We start from the raw sequence: 17,257 nt of genomic DNA, 5'->3' as shown, positions 1-17,257 counted from the left end.
TTAATGGAGTGAGGTGGAATGTCAATGTTGTTTTGATTTGCATTTCTTTTATGGCCAGTGATGTAGAGCACTTTTTCATATGTCTCATGGCCATTCTCATTTCCTCATCAGGGAAGTCTCTTTTTAAGTCTTTAGCCCACTTGTTAGGGAGCTCTTGGTTCTTTGAGGTTTGGTTTTGGAGGAATTTAATTTTTTTTAAAGTTCTGAATACATTTTCAATACGAGGCTTTTTTGCGTTATATGGCCGGTTAAAATCTATTCCAAATCTGTGGGCTTTCTGTTATCTTGCAAGCTATGTCCTTTGCTCTGCAGAAGCTCTGCAGTTTGATGAGTCCTATTTGTCTAGCCTTTGATTTGTAGCATTTCTGGGCCTTTATTAAGAAAGTTTCGTCCTGGGCCAAGGAGGCCAAGAGTTTCTCCTACTCCTTCTTATAGTGTTTTCATGATATCTGTTTTTATTTCGAGGTCTTTGATCCATTTGGAATTGATTTTGGTCCAAGGTGATAAATGAGGATCTAGTTTTAATTTGTGCAGGCGTTGAACCAGTTTTGCCAGCACCATTTGTTAAAAGGGCTATCTTTCTTCCATCATATTTTTTTAGCTTCTTTATCAAAGATTAAGTAGGCATAGTTCTGCGTGTTCATTTCTGGGTCTTCAGTCTTGTTCCATTGGTCTACAGGCCTGTTACTTTACCAATACCAAGCTGTTTTTATTACTATAGCTTTGTAATACAGCTTGAAGTTTGGTATTTTAATCCCTCCAGCACTGCTGTTTCTGTTTAGGATTGTTTTTGCTATTCATGGTCTTTTATTGTTCCATATGAATTTCTGGATTGCTTCCTCTATTTCATTAAAAAATGATGTTGGGATATTAATGTGCATTGCAATGAATTTTAGATGCCTTTGGCAATATTGCCATTTTGACTATATTAATCCCAATCCAGGAGCATGGGAGGCTTTTCCATTTCCTTAGTTCTGCCTGAATTTCGTTTTTCATGTTTTTAAACTTCTCATCATAGAGGTCTTTCACTTCTTTGGTTAAGGTTATTCCTAGGTATTTTATGTTTTTTGAGGCTATTGTCAAAGGAGTTGCTTTCCTGATTTTGGGCTCAGTCTTTTGGTCTTTGGCATATAGAAAAGCCATTGATTTTTGAGGGTTTATTTTATATCCTGCTACTTTGCCAAAGTTTTGGATCAGCTCAAGTAGCTTGAGAGTAGAATCTATACAGTTCTTTAGATATAGGATCATGTCATCTGTGAAGAGAGAAAGTTTAACTTTGTTTTTTACTATTTGGAATCCTTTATATTTTCTTCTTGCCTAATTACTCTGGCTAGGTATTCTAGTACTATGTTGAAGAGCAGAGGAGGGAGCAACCATCCATGTTTTCCTTCTGATTTTAAAAGAGCTTTTCACAGTTTTGAATTTATGCTTGCTGTTGGTTTGTCATAGGCTGCCTTAATTATCTTCAGGAATATTTCCTGTAAACCCAGTTTTTCCAGGGCTTTTATCAAAAATGGGTGCTTGATTTCATCAAATGCCTTTTCCACAGTTAGAGATAAAACCATGTGATTCTTTACTTTTCTTCAGCTAATGTGGTGGATTACATTAATTGACTTGTGTATATTGAACCAACTTTGCATCCCTGGGAAGAATCCAGTTTGATCATGGTGTATGATTTTTTCAATGACCATTGAAGTTTATTGGCCAGAATTTTGTTGAGAATTTTTGCATTAGTGCTCATCAAGGAAATCGGTCTATAGTTCTCTTTCCTTGAAGAGTCCCTGCCTGGTTTGGTGATGAGGTTTATACTGGCATCATATAATGTGTTTGGTAATGAACTTTCTCTTTCAACTTCATTGAAGAATTTGAGAAATATTGATGTGAGTTCTGTTTTGAAGGCTTTGTAAAATTATGTATGAATCTGTCTGGACCTGGTTTTTTTTTGTTTGTTTGTTTGTTTTTTCTTTGATGAGATCTCTTACTGTCGTTTCTATTTCAGTACTGGATATGGGTCTGTTTAGAAGGTTTAAATCTTCATGGTTGAATTTGGGGATATCAATTTTTGCTAGGATATCATCCATTTCTTCCAGGTTCTCAAATTTGTTAGCGTAAAGTTTTGCAAAACATTCCCTTATGGTGTTCTGAATTTTGGTTGTTTCTGTGGTTATGTTACTTGTTTCCTCTTTGATCTTGTTTATTTGGTTGTGCTGCCTTCGTTTTTTGGTCAGATTTGCTCTGTCTTATCTTGTTAATTTTTTCAAAGAGCCAACTCTTCGTTTTGTTGATTATTTTGTTTTGTTTTGTTTTACTATAAGTCCTTTAATTCTGATTTGATTTTAATTATTTGTTCCATCTATTGGCTTGGGGTTTGGCTTCTTGTTCTGTTTCCAGGAGTTTAAGGTGCTTCCTTAAGTTGTTGAATTACAGTTTCTCCAGTTTGTTGCTGTAGGCACTCAGAGATATAAATTTTCCTCTGAGTACTGCCTTTCCTGTATCCCAAAGAAGGTAGTACTTTGTGTGCTGATCTTGGTTTAATTCCATAAACATTTGAATTTCTGTTCTAATTTCTTCAATGTCCCCCTTAGGGTTTAGTAATGTGTTGTTTAGTCTCCATGAATTGTAGGATTTTCTGTGGAGTCTGTTTGAGTTGGGCTCTAATTTTATTCCATTTGGTGTGAGAGAATGCCGGGAATGATTTTGGTATTTCTGAATTTGTACAGATTTTCTTTGTGCCCGAATATGTGATCTAATTTCGGGTATGTTCCATGTGCTGATTAAAAGAATGTGTATTCTGGTGTTGCTGAATGGAATATTCTGTAGATTTCAGTTAAGTCTAGATGCAGTTGTTTAGTTCTGAGGTTTCCTTGCTTAGTTTTTGGTCTGTTGATCTGTCCAAAGGTGACAGTGGAGTGTTAAAGTCTCCAACTATCAATGTGTTTGTATTTATGAGTGTTTTTAGAGTTAGTAGTTTGTTTGATGAAGTTGAGTGCTCCTATATTTGAGGTGTAGATATTTAGGATGGTTATATCCTCCTGCAAGAGAGATCCTTTTATTAGTATGTAGTAACTTACCATTTATAATTTGAAGTCAATTTTATCTGATACTAGGATTGCAACTCCAGCCTGCTTATGGGGGCCATTTGCTTGATAGATTTTATTCCAGCCTTTCACATGTAGAAGATGTTTGCTTTTGCTGCTAGATGTGTCTCTTGGAGGCAGCAGAAAGATGGATCTTGATTTTTGATCCAACTAATGTTGGCTCAACTAATGCCTATGTTTTTTAATTGGATAATTAAGTCCATTAATGTTGAGAGTTAGGATTGAGAGATGATTGTATGTTCCTTTCATTATTGCTATCTTGTTAAAAGCTGTATCTTCCCAATTCTTGATCTAATATTCCGGTTTTCTATTTAGGGTTCATTTCTCTGTCTGTATTGTAATCTTGATTATTTTACCTGGGTAGTACATCCTTGAGGATTGTCTGTAAATCCGGATTGGTGGAGACATATTGTTTCAGTTTTTCCTTACTGTGGAAGACTTTTATTTGACCTTCAGCTCTACAGTTTTCTTGGTTGATAATTATTTTTATTTCGGGTGTGGCATACCTCATTGCAGGCTCTCCTTACTTTCATGGTCTCTGCTGAGAAGTCTGGGTTAATTCTACTTGGTTTTCCTTTATATGTGATTATTTTCTTCTCCCTTGCAGCTTTAAGGATTCTTTCCTTAGACTCCATTGATCCTGTTTTGATTACTATGGGATGTCCTATTCTGATCTGGTCAGTTTAGGGTTCTAAATGATTCTTGTATCTGGATAGGCCTATCCTTCTGCATATTTTGGAAGTTTTCAGCTAATATTCTGTTAAATAACTTGCCTATTCCATTGGCTTTTTTTCCCCCTAGGTGTTCCTGGATCCTTATTTGCTTTAAATGGGGCTTCCTCATTGTATCTTGAAGCTCCTGGAGTGATCTGTTTTGCCTATTGGATTGGTTTTGTATTGTTTTTCATTCTTTCTTGATAGATTGTAGGGAATCTTCAGTTCCTGAGATTCGATCCTCTGCTTCATCTAGTCTAGTCTGTAAGGTAGCTACTTGATTTCAAATCTCTCTTCCTTCTGACTGGTCTTTCTTGCTGGCTTCCATGTCTTTGCTATAATTTTCTCTTAGGTCTTATATGGACTTCTTCATTAATTTGATTCTGAGTGTGGTGTCTCAAATCTCTTAACTGGGTAGCTATCTTTTAATTGGATTCTTGAAGTTCATTTATGTTTCTATTTGTGGAGGCCATGTGATCCTCTATTGATTTATGGACAGACTGATATATTGATTCAAACTTTTCATTTAACATTTTTATCAGTAGAGTTTGTAGAGCATTTTGAGGATTCTCTTCTAAGTCTTTGGCTGCTCTGATTCCTGATTGTTTTGAGTGGGAAATGGCTTTCTATCTTTCTTGTGCTTCTTCTGCCCATTTAGATTGGAAATGCCAATCTACAAGCTCCTGTCAGCACTGTTTAAGATCCAAAGCAGAAGTTACCAAGCAGTGTTGTATAAATCGTAGAAGTTAACAATTATATACAGTTACCTTCCCTCTCTTTTTTGTATATAAAATCAAATTTGATGTCTCCAAAGAATACATTTTGATATAACATCTAACCCAGATACTTGTATTCAGTAGTTACTTATTTACCATTATAACACTATGAGCAATTTTTTTTCTTATATGTAGTTATTTCTGGACTGATGGGATTTCTCTATGAGCCCCTTTGGTTCACTCAGATTGAAAAGGGATACCCTCCATCCAATAACCAGGGATCAGTGGAGTCTGGAGTTCCTGGAAGGAAATTTGGGAGGGTAAGGTAGGAGTATTAGAGAGAATAGAGTAAAATGAATGGGGAGTGATGATTTTGGTTTAGTTTCAGTGAGGTGGAAAAGAGTAAAATCGGTAGAAATAACAAGTTTAAAATGATAGACAATGGAGTGTCAGTGGAAAATAATAAAGGTGTTAGTCAAAGGAAAGTAATTTTAAAGAAAGAAAATGTGAAAAGAGAAACAAAGGAAATAAACCCACAAAAGAATAATTTATCAAAAAAAAATAAAACCCAGTAACACAAACAAAAAAATGGAAAACAAAAAACAAATGACAACTCAAAAATGACAACTTCAAAAATGAACAGTGAAAAATAAAAACATTTAAATAATGTTTAAAAAAATGGAATCTTCCTTGTTTGGGTGGGCTCTCTCCAGTCTCTGGTTTCCTTGCGATGGTCTACAGTCTATTTTCCTGCTTCTTGGCTGTTTTTATTTGCTTTCAGTTTGCAGGGGGTGGATCTGCTCTGACCCTCTTCCTCTGCGAGATGAATCCTGGGGCTCTGTGGTTTGCACAGCTTTCAGGTAGGACTTGGGTGTCCTTTGTGGATGTTGGATGCTAAACATTCTCAGGAACTATGGCTCCTCCTGTCTGCTGTTGGCCGCTGCCTTTGATGCCTGGCTCTGAATAGACTGTGGACTCAGAATGGTAGGGCACCTCTGGGCTGGTTTACCTGGCTCAGAGTCACTTGCCCTGGGGAAGGTTCCTCCCTCCTGGGCAGGGTGACCTTCTCTTGGGTGGAGCTGGCTTTGGGATTCAGCTCCCTTTGCTGCTGGGAATTGGGCTTCCTCTGTAAAAAGGCCATTTATCTGTCTCGGGAACTATTTACTCTATCCTGTCTGATTGTTCTGTGCTGCAAGTAGCTGCTCACTGCTTTTGGTTTGATTTTAGAAATTCTGGCTGCTGGAGAGCTGGCAGCCACAGTGTTGGTGGGGTGGGGTGGGGCAGAGCACCTCTGGCTGAGTTTACCTGAGTCTGTGAGCCTTGGCCAGGGAAGGAGCCTCCCACCTGGGCAGGGGTAGTTCTCCTGGGCAGAGTTGCCTCTCACAGTTCAGTCACTCTTGCCCATTTCTTGCCTCTTTCTTGCTTTGCCCCTAGAAGGTGTTTTCTGTATGTCATGTTCATGAATCTACGTATTCTTCCTTCTTTTTCAGTGACCTATACATTAGTGGATCAAGGCATTACTCTTGTGACAGGACAGCATTTATCTGTGGCAATGATATCTCTAAAGGCCCTACCTCCCAAGAAAGCTAGGTTTCATCTAGGCCTTAACGTATGAATTTGGAATAGAGATATTTCACTCTATACGACAAATCAAATCAACTACCTAAACAGGATCTACTGCCCAATTTGAGAAATTTTTAAAAACTACTAACAGATCTTAATATTGGATCATTACTAGGTTCTTATTGTTTCTTGCAAGTTTGTTAACTCATAGACATTTGAGCTAAATTTTTAGTCTTTTGCATCAAGTAATCAGACACATTTTTGATCTTGTACACTTCACAAATAGCTTCAACATCTTCTTTGAAATTTCCTTTAAATATTTTTACTTCTTTTTGTTTCCTTCAGTGGTGGTTAAAGAGCACACATGATAGAATAAAAATTAAATGAGAAAATTGAGACAAACTGCAACTTCTTTATTTCATTGATCCACTTGCTACATTTTTCTATTTATTGACAATCATCAGCAAGAGAATTTATGAGATGTAAGAGCTTTCTGGTAAATTCTTTGGAGTCTTGTAAAAGTAAGATGATATCCCAGCTAAACTTCATGGTAAACTTCCCCATTCCTGTTAAAATAACTTCCTTACTCTTGCTTTATTGTGTTCTGCAAATCTAAGTGTTATATTGAATAAGGTGTAGAGAGTAAACATACTTTTCTCATTCTCAGTTTTAGAGAAATTACTTTCATAACATTGTCATCCACTAGATTATCTATAAGGTTTGTAGTAAATATCCTTTTGTTTCTAAGTTTGAAAAGGAGACATTCATTGGCTGTTTGGGTGTATGTGTATGTGTGTGTGTGTGTGTGTGTGTGTGGTGATGTGTGTGTGTGTTGGTATCAGGACTTGAAGTCAGGACCTAGTGTTCACATTTAGCTTTTTTTGTTGTTGTTGTGTTTTCACTCTCAGCTGTCATTCTACTTTTTAAGCCATGCTACCAGTCTGGTGGGTTTGATTTTGGTTAATTGGAGATAGAGTTTTACAGATTTTTCTGCCCTAATTGTTTTCAAAACGTAATCTATGCATATCAGTCTTCTGAGTAACTAGTATGAGAAAGGTGAGTCACCAGTACTCAGTTAAAATTGTCTCCTTTTATTCCAAATCATCTAACAAGGTATGTTTTAAATTTCTTTATATTTAACAAATTTTTAATTCTTTGTGAGTTAGTCAGTAACCACAGATGATTTAAAATTGTTTTCCTGGTTCTCTGTACATTTGCATAATTTCTTTTGCTCTTTCTCATATATTCAGTGATCATTTATTGAGCAGAAAGGATATGCCAGGTAACATGTCATACACAATTTGAGACATAGCATTGAGCCAATTGGAAATGATCCCCAACTTTGCCATTTACACTTCAGACAGAGAAATATAGATAAATCAATATAGTGAATTCTATGAGCATGGGTTTCATATCCACAGATTCAACATTTGTTTTGATGTTTTGTTTCTAATTTTGTTCCATTATGACTTGATAAGTTGTAGAAGATTGTTAATTTAATTTTGTTCTTGTTAAAATTTCCGTTATGTGAAGCAATGATGATAATCTCTATGTGGGGAAATTTTCATGGGCTACAGAAAAGAAGATAGATAGATAGATAGATAGATAGATAGATACAATGGCTATGATATATATGGCTATCACATATATATCATATATATCATAGCCATTGTATCGATATTCTATAAATGTCTTTTGATGTGTGATATGGTTTAACTCTGATGTTTCTTTGTTGATTTTATCTGGATGTACTGTGTAAGTGAAAGTACCCATTAGTATTGTATCTTAATATTTCTGTCCTTTAATTTCTAGGAGACTGTGTTAAAATAATACAATATGACTAACAGTTCAAAGTAAATGAAGAATCTAGTCTATTTGAGAATTAGAGGAGCAAGGTAATAAAAATTGTCAATTCACTGCTAGTTTATATTTCTGAGTGAATGTGTATAAAATGTCATCCAAGTGAAAGTCGGTTTATTTACATTACATATTATATATAATATATCATGCTTCATTCCATATATACCTATATATCATATACATTGCATTCAATATATAATTACAATATATCTTGTTGCTCACCATATATACATCCATATATTTATATTTAATATATGCTTATATATAGTTGATACATACATATATAATAGGATATCTAAATGAAGACTATATATATGACTATTTATATTATATATATGACTTCACACTTCACATATTCATTTTTGGAAAAGCAAATTTGGAAAGAGTTTGGGAAAGGTTTTGGAAAATCTTCCTAAGATATTAAAAAATCTTAGTAAGTTTCACACATTGTTATTAACTGTAGACATCATGCTATAAAATGGATCACAATAATTTTATTTTCCATAGTAAAAAGAATACAGAATTACTTGAGAGGCTTTAGATTTAGACTAACCTTTTATTTTAATTAATTTAAAAAAAACAAAGTAGGTATACCTTCTATAAAGCATGTAGCATGAGAGTAAAATTTCATGTAATTTAAAGTCAAAACTCACCGCTGATGAATCAAGAACTTTTTCCAGATTTGCTATCATGTTAGCTCCAAAAAACAGAGTTACTTCATGGATCTTACTCATCAGGATGAACATAGAGGTAGGAAGAGATACACATTAAGTTTTCTGCCACATTCTTCTTCATTTATTGTCAAAGTGATGTACAGAGGGGTTACAGTTTCATACATAAGGCAGTGGAGTACATTTCTTATCAAACTTACCTCCTCCCTCATTTTTCTCCCTCTTTCCTTCCTATTTTCCTCCACCCCACCCCCCAAGAGTTGTAGAGTTGGATTACAGCATAGAGTTTTGTAAGTACTTGCTGTTGCACTTTTTTCTTAAATTGAATTTATTGGTTCCTTCCTTCCACTCAATTTCAAGATGAGAAAATTGAAGCATAATCGACTTACTCAAATTAAGTATGTTCCTATATGGTAAAAATTGGGACTTGAATGCAGTTTTACCTCATACCATGTGGAGAGGATCATGCTTCTTAATTATAATCACATATTTTTAACATAATGACTAGATGACCTATCCTTTAGTTTTTCTTTTTAACTACCATTAATATTATGAGTTACATCAAGATTAAATGTCTTATAATTCTAGCCATCCAAGAAATGTAAATTGTCTAGATGGCTGAAGACTGAACAGATGTTACATTATGCCTAAATACTGCTTAAAAACAAGGTACAAAATATCTGGAGCCCTAAAGAAAAAATAAATCTTTGAGTATATTTCACTATAGGTTCACTGATAACTAAGGAATAGAATGAAAACTAAATATAGTATACTGTCCTTATAGAGCTAAAATGCTGTGTTAAATAGAAATTCCTTAGTACAACTATTTAAAGATAATAATAATAATAATAATAATAATAATAATAATAATAATTTCTAACAGTAAAAAGTAAATATTCACTCTCTAGTGCCACATAACCAAATAAATCATCTATATTTGAGGTGTAGAGCATGATGTTATAGGATTGAGGAGGTATACTTCACAGGATACACTATACTAACATGAACATTACAATGGGACAGTATTTTATAAATATGCCAAATGTTACTTAAGTTATTATAATAGAGATTTGTATGAATGTACATGTATTTCATACTTACTCGCAGATTACCTGAAATCTCACATACTTTTCTTAGTGGTTATAACTTAAATATATTTGCTAAAAAGACTTATCCAACTGAAATTAGGAATAAAAATGATTTTAATGACATTAAGGTATTTCTTTATAATGGAAATTATGAGGAAAGTATATAGAAGTATATACTTTTATATAGTGCATAGAATTTTTGCTTTTAAAGTTACTTTTCAAGGACTCCTTTGACTAAATACAGTAATTAAAAATTGGAGACAGGGGCTGGGAATATGGATTAATGGTAGAGTGCTTGCCTTGCATGTATGAACCCCTGGGTTTGATTCCTCAGCACCACATGAACAGAAAAAGCCAGAAGTGGTGCTGTGGCTCAGGTGGTACAGTGCTAGCCTTGAGCAAAAAGAAGCCAGGGACAGTGCCCAGGCCCTGAGTCCAAGCCCCAGGACTGGCAAAAATACAAAATGGAGACAAGGCATTGCCATTGTTCACGCATGCATGCTGTAAATGGCTCTTAGCTAGTTTCCTTAACAAGTATATGAAGTTGTGGAAGTATATTTTCTTTGCAAGAGGGAAAATGCAGATATTTTAAGGATATGATTTTTAAAGTTAATGTCATTACTAATGAGAAAACCTTTTGCAATGAAAAAGCAGCCTTATCAAGATGAGTCTAAAAATAACACATGAAAAGTATCAAGTTGACTCAGAAGCATTTTAAAATATGTTTTTGGGAATAGCTTTATAAAAATTTGCCCTGTAGGGAATAACCAGATGGCAAGATGAAGTGATATAATTAACAAATATCGTATCTCATTCTATGAAATAGAGGTAAGAGATTACTGCAAAAATCAAGGAAATAACATATTCTAACTCAAGCCAAACATTATAATTTTAAGCTACCAGAAGTTAAATTTTCAATTCTGCCTATTTTCTTATGAATGGTACATCGTGCTTTCTGATGGATTGTTAAATTTCATTGTGTATATATACTACATTTTCTTGATCAATTCATCCCAAAATTATATTAAGTGAAGTAACCAGGAAGAGAAATAAAGGTTGCATGACTTTTCTCATTTTCAAATTCTCACGGAATGTACCTATAGATTTATAAGTAAACAAGTTCAGTGGTATGTAAATGGTTACAAATTAATTAAGTTAAGTATGATAAACTCTATGGAGTGTTCAAATAGTGTATATAATATATATGTATGTATATATATTTAATAAAGACTAAGTGGCAGACCAAGAAAATAAGCACGAGGAAACGGGATGGATTTGGGTTTAAGGGAAGCTGCGTAACAAATGAATGAAGAATGCAGTCAATAATTCATTGTGTATACCACAAAATTTAGAAAAGTAAGGAATGGATCATTCAAAGGTGGGTGAGAATGCTGCAGGGGGTGATACTGATCAACGCACATTATATTTGTAACCCACTTTGTTGAATGATACCTCCTTTGTACAACTACTTAAAGAGAATAACAAATGTTAAAGATAATGCAAAACAAATTTAAATTCCAATATTGTTACAAACATACTAACAAGGGTCAAAATATACCATTTTCTTTTCCTTTGTTTTTATTAACTATCAAAAGGAAGTAGAGTGGTCTTTGTTAGTAACTGTAGATGAGTTATATATGGGCTGTTGGTAGTACAGTGATTTTGTCCTAAGAAGACATATCCAAGAAAATCAATCAGTGTATGTAATATTATTCTATAGAACTTGATTATGAAGGCAATATTAGGAAGCTAATCAGGCATATATGAATGAAAATTCTACCCATAGAATTTTATGAAGTAGAAATAGTGGGAAAAGAACTGAGGAATAGACATTGGGAAGGTAAATCTCTTGGGTCATAAAAATGAAGTTTTTGAGTCATAATTCACCCACAATAATATTCATATTAAGTCACTTCACTAAAACAAAAACACAAAACTTGTCTATTTTTGCAGTTGGTAACCTTAGCAGTACCACAACCCAAACCACCATAAGTTCATTTTGCCCTTAAGAACTTACCTAATGAGAGGACTGAGAGCAAAATATTCATTGTGTCTGGTTTATCTCATTCAACATAATGCTGATGAGGTTTACCATGTTGTAATATCATAAACTTTTTATTTTCATTTTTGAGTTGATATCCACTGTATAGTACAGAAATTTCATAAGAATCCTTTCCCTTATCAAGGAATATTTATGTTGTTTCAAATATTTTTGGCTACTGTGAGCACAATTTCCATGAACATTCATGAAGATGTCTGTCTGCAAACATTTGTTTTTATTTCTTTTGGGTAAATAGCTAGAAATAAAATTACTGTATCACATAACTGTATATTCTTTTGAGAAAAGAACACATATCCACACACAACTACTTCCCCATGTAATGTTCATAGTGGGTACTTCAGTTAATTTTGCTTGTATTTATTTTAAGAAATGTCCTTTAGTTGAAAGATAAGAGTGAATATTGATGGATGGAGAAGGTGTTCTCTTCCATAGTTAAATATGTTGATAATTGCATCTTCATCCATTCTGTGAGACATTCTATCTGAGATGAAAAATAACACTGGGTATAATAGAATAAGGGATTTATGCTTATCTCTGAGACATATGGAGCTGGATTATGTCAGGAGCAGGAAGTGGAAGAAGCAGGAACAGCTGGGATTTGCACAGATGTGGAAGCACACTAGAAACAATCAGCCCCAACTTTTCCTCCATTGGCCTTGACAGTGACAGTGATAGCTCAGGAATCAGTGGGTAAGAACCAGTGGGAGCACAGGGAGTGTTGATCAGCACAAGCCACATCTGCTAGGGCCGAGCAGTTAGGCCACAAGGGACTGCAAATTGCAAGGGGTGCTAGCTAGTATAAAGAAGATAGAAAACTGGAACTCACTGAAATTTGTTGAAGAAGGGAGAGATTGGGGTAGTGAATTAGAATGCAACTTTAGGGATTCAATCTCTTTAAAGTACAATAATGCATGTGTGAAATACCATAATCAAACCACTTTGAAAATTTTAGGTACACTTTACATAAATGAATGACAGAAACATAAAACTGAGCCTCTCCATATAAGTCCTAATGGAAGACAAAAAAAAAAACCAAAACAAATAGGGCGGATGAATATGGTCAAAATAGTTGCATACTTGGATGAGACAAGGACAATAAAGCTTGCTGAGATTGATTTCAGAAGGAGGAGGAGTCACAAGTGAGAAAGATCCTAAAGTACAATAACTGATGTTTGTAATAATATGAAATAAAGAAATATCCATTTCTATTTCCTTAGTAAAACTACAATTATTGTAAATTATGTGCTTTACCCACTGGTTTTGAAGATTATTTCATGCAGTGTACCATTGTTCTAATGGAAACACTGAAATTGCTCTCGAGCCAGTTGGGGCCAATGTTTCCTATGGAAGTGTAGAATTTCTACAAGCTTTTTATGACCACACATGAGTTTTCTGTCCTCACTTAATAAGAGCAGTTGTAATAATTTCTGAATACTTTAGTAGAAGTTAAGCAAAAAAATTGCAGGCAGGCATGGATGGTGGTGATAAACTGAGTAGAACCTAGCCATACCAGTACACCCACATAACAGAATAAGAAACTCAGTCCTAGGCTTTCTTAGCTGAACTGGCATTCTAAATTACAGATGCAGAATGTAAAAAATAACAGGGTTCCATCCTTTTCCTTTAAGTAGGTATAATTTAATTTTAATTTTGGGCTTTTCTCTGTCATATAAAGATCACAATGCCTTAGAACAGTGGCATCTCCTCTATAATTATAACTGGTACATTTGAAATGACAAAACTCTAACAAAGCATCCTTCTAAATGCCTTCATAGAGTATAGGTTATCACTGGCCATGTGGGCTTACCTCCCACTCTTAGCACTGAGCCATGAATAACTAAAAATGATCCTCTAATATCTGGCTGCTGTAGCAACATGTAGACAAAGGTATTTTTGACTCAGGTTTGGGAGTTTCCCAGAAGTCTTTATTCAAAATGAAGTACTTTCTTTCTAATTGCTACTTCCAAGGTTCAACTGCCTGCTTCTCTTATCAATATCCAATTCTATATGATATTTAACATTTGCTTAAAATTCCCTCTTTTATTTATACATGTGGCTCTTCCACTCATATTATGTATGTTGGTGAACAAGTGCTTTTTACCATGGTAATGAATAGTTGTTTGTCTGTGAAAATTTCTACCCCTTAAATAGACATCACTGCATACCTTGCATGTGATATGAATTATTAACTTACTTGTCATTTTAAACAAGGGACGTTTGTTTTTACATCCTGTTGCTACTGAAAGTCAATGTCATATCACAGCTATGCTTCTGATTTATTCAATATGCTATTTTATTAGATTAATTGTTATTTATTGAGCTAATTCTAATTCCCTAAGGAATTTTATATTTTAATAGTATATTGAAATTAGTGGGAAAATGTCTCACAGTGCAAGGAATTATCTGTAGATTGTTTGAAGAATTTCTTAGGTATCTGGAAAGCAAGATAAAAGACACAGTAGCCATGTCAGAGATAGAGTTAGATCTTTGCAGAAAAGGATTAAAGAGAAATCATTGGTAAATCCATGGTTTTCCCAAAGAGATAAGTCATCTCTGGTTTTTATATGGCTTTCTTTACAAATTAAAAAAAATGATAATGCAGCGATCACTACATCAATGTTATCATTATTTCCATAACTTAGCACGTCAGCTATCTCACTTGCAAATAATTGTTTCACAACAAAATATTGTTTTAAAGAAGAATGATTGAGTATAGAAAAGTCCAGATTTCAATACATTTAATATCTCATTTCAAAAATAATTTTAAGCTATTCTTATGACATTGTAAAAATTTGAGGCTTACTGTTTTTAAAAGCATAGTTTTATATTTGACATTTGATTTACCATCTCTGTAAATTCTTTAACAAAATGCACAGCTGTTTTATGTGTACACTTCTGCAGGATCTGATGGGGCTGTGCTGCTTTTTTCCTGGAGACCTGTGGAAGACCTTCCTAGAGCAGCGGCAGAGAAGAATATATAAAACAACAATTCATGTACCGCCAGAGTTAGAACAGATTCTGAAACATTTGAGAAATCTCGACTGTATCAACTGGATAAAAGTACTTTCAGCTTCTGGTCAGAACTCTATTCAGAGGTCCAAGACACATTTATTCTTCTCTTTGGAGGAATCCCTTACCTCTGGAGAGTTTCTGGACAGTTCTGTGGTTATTCTGGCTTTGAACCAGAATATGAGATCACTCAGTCTGTGGTGTTTCTGCTATTGGCTACTCTTTTCAGTTCATTGAGTGGATTGCCATGGAGTCTCTATAATACTTTTGTAATAGAAGAAAAACATGGCTTCAGTCATCAAGATCTAAGCTCTCTTCCCACAGCAATGCTTTATGGCTTCTTCAAGAATAAGCGAATAGTTTTGTTTGACACTCTACTAGAGGAGCACTCAGTGCTAAACAAGGATATCCAGGAGAAGTCTGGTATGGAAGCTCACAATGATGGAGAACGGGACAATTGTCGGGGTGCCCCTCTAGAGGGGGCTGGACCCGGGAACTGAAACGACAAAAATCAGGACACAGGGGATGCAAAGGCGAATGAACCAATGCACACTTTATTTTAGGAGGGCCTAGACTTATATACTGTTTTAGGAATAAGGTCATAAGATATCAGTTTACAACTTCAAGAGTAAAGTTCAAACAGAAAGATATACATCATAAGACTTATCTAAGCATGGCTACATCTGTCAATACATTATAGGATTAGACTGGTCAAGGCAAGGCTACATTTATCCCCTAACTACTTGTTTGCGCTGAGTTATCTATCTTAGCCATAAAACTCCCCACACACAGTAAAACCCCTCCCCATGTAACTTTGTAAATAAATCTTCCAAGGAAATCTCTTATGGGGGAGGAGCATCTCATTATCTAATGGTTTCTTTCAGCCATCAAACACAGAAAATTCCTTAATGGAGGTGTGCTCCCACTGGCCTATTAGTTTGCTAATAAGGCTTCAGAAAGGTAGTGGTGAGGCTGAGTCCACCACAGGTTAGAGAATCATTCTCTCACAGATAATGAAGAAGTGAAAGCTGAAGTCAAAATTCAGAATAAGAAACAGGGATGTGAAAATGAAGAGGTACTTGCTGTACTGGGCCATGAATTGGGGCACTGGAAGCTGGAACACAAGATTAAAAAATATCATTATTAGCCAGATGAATTCTTTCCTGTGCTTTTTCTTGTTTGCTGTATTAATTGGTCTGAAGGAGCTTTTGGCTGCACTTGGTTTTTATGATAACCAACCCACTCTAACTGGACTGTTGGTTATCTTTAAGTTTATCTTTTCACCTTACAATGAGGTTCTTTCTTTCTGCCTAACAGACCTGAGCTGAAGGTTTGAGTTTCAAGCTGATGCTTTCGCCAAGAAACTGGGGAAGGCCTAAGACATATTCTGCTTTGATCAAACTAAACAAAGAAAATGTGGGATTCCCAGTTTCTGACTGGTTATTTTCAAGATGGCATTATTCTCATCCTCCACTACTAGAGAGACTTCAAGCTTTGAAAAATAGAAAGCAAGACTGAGGTTCTCATGTTCTTTGACTGGAGGCATTTCTGATTATTTCTGTCCTGGTTCCAGCTCTTGATGTTTTTAAATTCTTTTTTATTTTTTAAAGAAGAATAATTGAGTATAGAAAAGTCCAGATTTAAATACATTTAATATCTCATTTCAAAAATAATTTTAAGCTATTCTTACAACATAGTAAAAATTTGAGGCTTACTGTTTTTAAAAGCATAGTTTTATATTTGACATTTGATTTACCATCTCTGTAAATTCTTTAACAAAACGCACAGCTGTTTTATGTGTACACTTCTGCAGGATCTGATGGGGGGAGGCACACCACCTTAGGCCTTCAGCGAAGCAGGCACTGCATCTCCCATGCTGCTCACACCTGAGTTGAAGTCTCTTTTTACCTTCATGCTATTATGACTTAAGCTAGCCAATCCATGATTTAAATTAGAAAGAAAAATAATACTTGATAAGGCTGTTACTTAAATGAAAGCCATTAAGACATATGTGCTACTGTGTCACCAAATTTCAAATCTCTTTTGTTGCACACTGATCAGGAATTTTTAACAGTGCTTTCAAAGTAGAAATTATGTACAGGATGCTTTAAATCGACTTTTGGGTTTGTTTTTCAGAGAAATCTCAAGTTTTATCTTTCCTCCCACCACCTGGTGGTATGTTTCCTTTAGGAGCTTTTTCTCATGCCCTCCCCCCCCTCCCCAATAAATAGTATTTCCTTTCACTAAAAAAAAAAAAAAAAAAAAAAATCAAGAGTATGAATTAGAACAGTTAAACGTATTGAGTATATATTTTAAACAAAGATTAACAAAGGGAAGACATTAAAAGAAACATTTTAAATACTCCTACATTCTCAAAAATCAACATATTTAAATTTTTTTACTATAGCACATATGTCTCTTATATGGGAATTGCAAATTTAGAATAAATACACTAAAATAAACTCATATATCTTAAT

At 34.6% G+C, this 17,257-nt stretch overlaps 1 pseudogene; it reads left to right on the top strand.

The window, feature by feature from the left end:
• The first annotated feature begins 12,327 nt into the window (after positions 1–12,327).
• Positions 12,328–16,734, top strand: LOC125350874 (annotated as a pseudogene).
• The last annotated feature ends 523 nt before the right edge of the window (positions 16,735–17,257 follow it).

Source organism: Perognathus longimembris, chromosome 4 (genome assembly GCF_023159225.1).
Source record: "Perognathus longimembris pacificus isolate PPM17 chromosome 4, ASM2315922v1, whole genome shotgun sequence".
NCBI classification, from domain to species: Eukaryota; Metazoa; Chordata; class Mammalia; order Rodentia; family Heteromyidae; genus Perognathus; species Perognathus longimembris.
The sequence above is the reverse complement of the archived record's forward strand: the minus strand, read 5'-3'. Positions and strand labels throughout refer to the sequence as shown.